This window comes from Triticum dicoccoides, chromosome 3A (genome assembly GCF_002162155.2).
Source record: "Triticum dicoccoides isolate Atlit2015 ecotype Zavitan chromosome 3A, WEW_v2.0, whole genome shotgun sequence".
In the NCBI taxonomy this organism is placed as follows: Eukaryota; Viridiplantae; Streptophyta; class Magnoliopsida; order Poales; family Poaceae; genus Triticum; species Triticum dicoccoides.
In genome coordinates, this window is record NC_041384.1 from 286,358,848 (window position 1) to 286,365,330 (window position 6,483).

The following is a 6,483-nucleotide window of genomic DNA, read 5'->3' on the forward strand; positions in this document are numbered from 1 at the left end:
AAGTCAAGGTTCAGTTGAATCTGCTGTTTCTCCAAGTCAGCAAAGCGAGCTCCAAGATCACAAGATTTCTGAAATCAAAGGGGAGAAGTTATTTTACAGCGAAAAACGACAAAGACGATAAGTACTAAGACTACGGTCAACTGCCCACGGTCCACCATAGTCTCGGGGACTACACCCAGTGGATGCACTTTGCGTTCCCCCACTGGTTCTGATCCCACTCGACCGGCCCGCCGGAGTCGAGTGCAGGGAGTAAAAAAAAGTGGAGAGAAAGTAGAACTCAGACCACAGTCGACTGTCAGCAGTCGACCGCGGTCTCGGAGACTACACCCAGTGGGTGCACTTGGCGTGCCCCAACCGGTTCTGATCCCACTCGACCAGATCAAGTGGAAGAGACAAACTACCAGTTCGGTTTACACTCAACAAAATACAAAGACTACAGTCGACTGCCAGCAGTCCACCGTAGTCTCGGGGACTACACCTAGTGGGTGCACTCAGCGTGCCCCCACTAGTTCAAAAATTCAATCGATGCACCCAGTGGGTGTACATATGCAAAGATTTTCGCAAAGAGTCTTCAGATAGCATATCCTAACAGAACAAGCGGCGACCAACTAACCTGAACGTTGCTCTGGAGAGCTGAGCTGGCATCATAGGCGGCCTGGCTGGCGTCCCGCACCGTCTTCATCTTCTCCATCATAATGCCCACCTGGCGTATGGCCTCCTTGGCAGCATTCACTTCGTCCTCTGGGACATGATGGGTCGCAAAAACTGAAGGCGGGTCGACAGGGGCCTGAGCAGTCGACGAGGAAGGCAAGGCACTCGACAATGGCACAGCGAAGGTAACAGAATCCCGATTGGCATCACCAGCGTCCTGAACGACTAGCTCCGCCCTCGGCGTCGATTGTGGCACCTCGCTTGCAGGAGCTTGCCTATTTTTCCTCGTCAAAGGCCTCTCGGGCTCTTCATCATCATCATTAGGGAGGTCAATAATGTTAGGGGTTGTTCAAAGTCAATCGACAAAATCGCATCACCCAATGGTACACACTGCAGTTGAATCGACCAAGATAAAGACAGAATGGCAAAAATCATACCCAGATTAGAAGTGACCGCATCCTCCATCACCTCATCATCGTCCCTGTAAGCTGAGGTCCCGGAAGTAGCAGCGCTGCCAGCTCCAAAGTTCGTCCAGTTAAAACAAGAAAAACAAACAACACAAGGCGTCGAGTGAAGATAAAAGGAAACACTCACGCAGAAGCGACGGGGATGTCAATCTTAATCTTTGGCAACGCCTTCAGAAGCTTCGGCTCTGCGACTTTGGGATGCTTTGACGCTTTTTCAGTCAGAGTTGGCGAAGAGGTCCGAGGACGCTTTGAAGACTGACCAGCTTGAGCAATCGCCTTTTCACGGGCGCTCGGTCGTTCTTGGTCAAGTTTGGACCGCCTCTCCCTGCGAGGAGGCGACTCGACTTCTTCTTCGTCACTTGGATCGTCGCTTTCTTCATCCCCTCCACCGTCAGAATCCCATTCGCCACTGTCGCCGCCGCTCGCCTCTCCTTCCGGGTCCTGCTCCTGCTCTCCGTTGGGCATTGAATACATTTCAATAATGGCCTGAAAGAAAGCAGGGAGAACAAAGTCAGTCGACTCAGTATAGGCAGCTGCGCGAGTGAATTCAGATTACAAATAAAAGCTCAGAATCAGACCTTCTCTGGTACGTGAGACTGGTCGAATGGAGGAACTCTCCTGGCTCCCCTGGGGTTGTCCTTATTTCCGGTCATGCCCGACAGCCACTTCTCCAGTGTGTCGTCATCGACCTCCTCCGGGTGAATTCGAGTGGAGTCTTCAAGACCCGAATACATCCACATCGGATGGTCTCGGGCTTGAAGAGGCTGGATGCGCCGCTGAAGGAAGACCTCCAAGAGATCCATACCGGTGACCTCGTCACGGATAAGCTGGACCACTCGCTCTACCAGCACCCTCACCCGCGCCTTCTCCTCCGGGAGCACCTTCAAAGGGGAGGGTTTCCTCGCTCAGTCCATGGTGAAAGGAGGGAGGCCAGTCGACTGCCCTGGCGTCGACTGGTCATTGCAGTAAAACCAGGTCGACTGCCATCCGCGAACTGAGTCGGGAAGAATCATGGCCGGAAAGGAACTTTTCCCTCTCATCTGAACACCAAGACCCCCACACATCTGAATCACTTGAGTCCTCTAGTCACTCGGATTAGCCTTTTTCACCGTCTGGGAGCGACAAGTGAAAATGTGCTTGAAGAGGCCCTAGTGAGGCCGACAACCCAGGAAATTCTCACACAAAGAAACGAAAGCGGCGAGATAAATGATCGTGTTGGGAGTGAAGTGGTGGAGTTGTGCCCCAAAGAAGTTCAGAAATCCCCGAAAGAAAGGGTGAGGAGGCAAGGAAAATTCACGGTCGACATGGGTGGCAAGGAGAACACGCTCACCCTCCCGAGGTTGCGGCTCGGATTCCTTCCCCGGAAGCCGCGCCGATTCATAGGGGATCAGCCCTCCTTCGGCTAGGTCGCCGAGGTCTTCTTGGGTGATCGTTGAGCGGATCCAGTCGCCCTGGATCCAGCCCTTCGGCAGGCCGGTTCACGAAGAGGATCCGCCCCGACTGGTCGCCTTCCCCTTCAACCTCGTCGTCGCCTTCTTTGCCCGCTCTAGAGCCGCCGTTTTCTCCTTTCCCATCGTCGCCGGCGAGACGCGTACGGAGCGGTGGCGCTGGGGCGAGAGCGAGCGCGGCGAGGGAGCATGGAGAGGAGAAGAGATAATGGAGACGCACTGTTCGAGAGACCCCGGTCTGACGCCTTATATGAAGCCGCTTCCGAGTGGCTGACTGGTAGGCCCGGGCGGCCCTCTCAAATCCCGTAACAATCGCGCGCGTGATACGTGGCGAAAAAGGTGGCACGAGGATCGAGGCGGCTCCGCTCTATCCCATCCGATTACTGCGGCCTCTCGCGTCCCATGCGCTTCCCAAAATTCAGATCCCGCGAAATATGCGGGCAACAGAACAACTTGTCAGACCGAAGATCTCCTCCGCACCGTCACTCGGAGCCTTTCAAGTAAAGAAACTCACTCAACAAAAAACTAAGAATGGATCAAAGCGACTGAAAAGGAAGTTGTTGTCATCACTCAGGTTCATCGACCCGAAACCAGATATGCTCATGGCATGAAAAATGAGTCGGGGAAATTCTCAACTCCTTCCCCACTCAAACCTCGATCCATTCGGGGGCTAATGATGAAGCTATGTACCTAGGGTAGGGTCATGGACCTGTCCAAACTGCCCTACCCAAGGACATCTCTAGAAGAAATCACCTTTCAATCGACTTGGAAGTGTTCCACTCGACAGACTCGGAGACACTCGACCAAGAACCGATCACTCGACCAAGACCAAACCACTCGACGGCCAGGAGACCTAAAGGCACTCCGCACGCTAACGGTCGGTTATTAAGTAGTTTTTATGATCATCATAGCACTTTATTAAGGGCGTTACTAGTAACGCCCGACCTTAATGTATTTAAAACCCTGCATAACTGAGGGCTGGAGGGATCCGGCGACCTCTATATAAGCCACCCCCTCCTCAGCGTAAAGGGTTCGCACCCCTGTAAACCATACACGCATAATCCAGTCGACCGCCTCCGGGCTCCGAGACGTAGGGCTATTACTTCCTCCAAGAAGGGCCTGAAGTCGTAAACCTCGTGTGCTTACAACTTCTCCATAGCTAAGATCTTGCCTCTCCATACTTACCCCCCTATATTACTCTCAGACTTAGAACCACGACAGTACTCACGCGAGTGAACTTCCCGTCGCAAAAAAACTGCACGCCGTGTTTTTTTATATTGCTTTCGCTCTAGTTTTTGAACCGTTTATTGGAACGAGGCGTATAATATACCGTTGGAAAGCTATGGATTAGGCGCAACTTCGCCATGTTGACCACCTTTTGAGATTCCACACAATTTAAGAGCAGTTTTGAAAATGGTGTCCCATGACGAGTGGCAGCGAGCGTTTTTCCTTGATTTCTTCTAAACCGCTCATCGAAATGAAGCAAATGATACACTGTTGGAAATATATCGCCGAGGCGCATCTTTTATATATCTATTATTTTCTCTAATTCGTTACGGTTTAAGAGCAATTTTGAATTTATTAAATCGCGAAATTCTGTTTTTGAATTTTTTTGAAATTTTCGGTACTGTTTTCGCTCCAGTTTTCTAATCGTTTGTCGAAACGAGGCGTATGATACGCCATTGGAAAGCTACGAACAAGGCGCAACTTTCATATGTTGAAATGTTTTTGAGATTCCTTACGGTGTTTAATTAACTTTGAAAATCGTGCGGCTGACGTCGAGAGGCAGCGGCTGTTTTTTCATGAAATTTTTACGAACCGCTGGTCGGAATAATTCAAATCATACGCCGTTGGCAAGATATCGACGAGACGCAACTTTTTCATGTAAAACACTCTTTCTAATTCCTTACGGTTTAAGAGCAGTTTTGATTTTACCGAAAAGCGGACACTCTGTTTTTCGCGAGACCAAAATCGTCGTATGTACTACATCAGACAGAAGAACGCACTGCTTCAGACAAAATACCGCAGTGCATCAGATGGGCAAGTGCACTGCATGGTTTCTTTTTGTTTAGACGTATTTTTTCTCAGACGAGGAAAGAAGAACGCACTGCTTCAGACGAAATACCGCACTTCATTAGATGGGCAAGTGCACTACATGGTTTCTTTGTTTAGACGTATTTTTTCTTGGACGGGGAAAGAAGAACACACTGCTTCGGACGAAATACCGTACTTCATTGGATAGACAAGTGCACTGCATGTTTTTTTTGTGGAACGCAAATTTTCTCAAACGAGGTGCAGTGCACTTCACGCCGAGTGTTGGTGAACCGCAATACTACAAACAGTGAATCTCAAGACTACCAAATTTTCCCAAACAAGGTGGAGTGCACTTCACGTCGGGCGTTGGTAAACCGCAATACTATGAAAAGTGAATCTCATGACAACCGTAAACGGACTGCGACACTACCCAAAGTGAACCACGTGAGTTTTTTTCAAAATTTAATATTTTTTATGTGTAGTCCCGGCGAATGGACCGCAATGACTAATCAAGTGAACTACATGTAATGAGAAGTGAGCTTCTTCCGAGGTGTTTTCGTTTCGGATCACCACGTGAACCACGAAGAAGTTTTATTGTGAAATTCATGAGAGAAGAAAGTGAGCTTCAGAACATACATATCCATTCATTATTTTGCTACAGCCACACTCACATCCTTAATCCTTTTTTCACACATAGTGATCAACAAAGCTATACACAGTGAACTCCATCCTATGAAAAAATAGTGTGTGAGCCGGGCGGGGCACCTAGCCGAACTGGACCAGACCATGTCCAGTGGCAAACCACGTTTTTTTTTCAACCCCAGGATGCAATCCCAACATCGCCAGAATGTACTGCACGTGCGCTCACTGCCGGAGTGACAAAGCTTAGTGAACTTCAAAGATGTTTATACATTATGCAATGCACTGCAACACACATCTAGAGAATTGCAAACAATATTAAAAAAGAAAGGCTCTATAGTCCACGGACTCACACGCGAATTACACCGAGCACAAAGTTAACTGCAAGGATACTCTTCAAAAGCAAAAAAACAAAACTACTGGGGGAAAACAACACTTGGTCATGGGACGGAGGCAACCTGTGGTCAGGGGAAGCATCAATGATACAGAGCCAGCGGAGGCCACCCGCGACGGCGTCAACAACCCTCCTTGCCGCACCGCCATCAGCTGCTTTGCTCCCATACCTAAGCGCCGCGACACATGCAAGCGAGCTGCAAACAAATTTTCATGGGATGAGGCCGGCGGACTGCATCAACTGTCTTTTTCGCAAAAAAAGAGTAAAATGAACCTCAATAGAAAAACTAAAGTGGACCGTATTTGCACTTTAATTTGTCTTCAGTAGAACACAAAAAAACACAAATCTCATCGACGGGAATAGCAAACTGCAGTGTAGTGATTTTCCTCCGAAAATCAAAAAAGTGAACTGCAACAACCTCAAACACTGGCGTGGTTGAATGTTCGTCGGTGGGGAGAAGAAGTAGGGGAGTCCCGTGCACCGGCACCAGCACTGAACCGCATCACGCATGCCGCCGAGCTGCACGGCGACGGTCGCCGGACTGCAGAGGGGAGAGACAGCGTTGTTGAAACAAATGAGTCCAAAAGAAGAGATCGTGGGGTAGGAATTGGATCCGAGGCGGAGATGCTCATCGGAGGCCTCACCGGAGATGAGAGATGGAGGCTGCCTGGTTTCCTCCTCAGCCCCGGCGGATAGGTGCGCGACGGGGCACCGGTGGTGGTGCAGATCCGGGTGGTGATGGCCTGAGACGAGGACGACGACGATGTGGCCGGGCCAGGCTGCATCCTCGCGTGGCCCGATAGCCGACAAGGACGGTGACGCAGAGGCGCAGGAGGAAGGGAGGACGGAG

General features: G+C 50.2%; 1 long non-coding RNA gene across 1 annotated transcript; it reads right to left on the reverse strand.

The window, feature by feature from the left end:
- Nucleotides 1–5,468: 5,468 nt before the first annotated feature.
- LOC119268089 lies at nucleotides 5,469–6,477 on the reverse strand. Its single transcript, XR_005132883.1, has 3 exons — nucleotides 6,278–6,477; nucleotides 6,052–6,174; nucleotides 5,469–5,829 (listed from the first exon to the last, which is right to left on the reverse strand). It is a non-coding gene; the product is annotated as an uncharacterized LOC119268089 (long non-coding RNA).
- Between the last annotated feature and the right edge of the window lie 6 nt (nucleotides 6,478–6,483).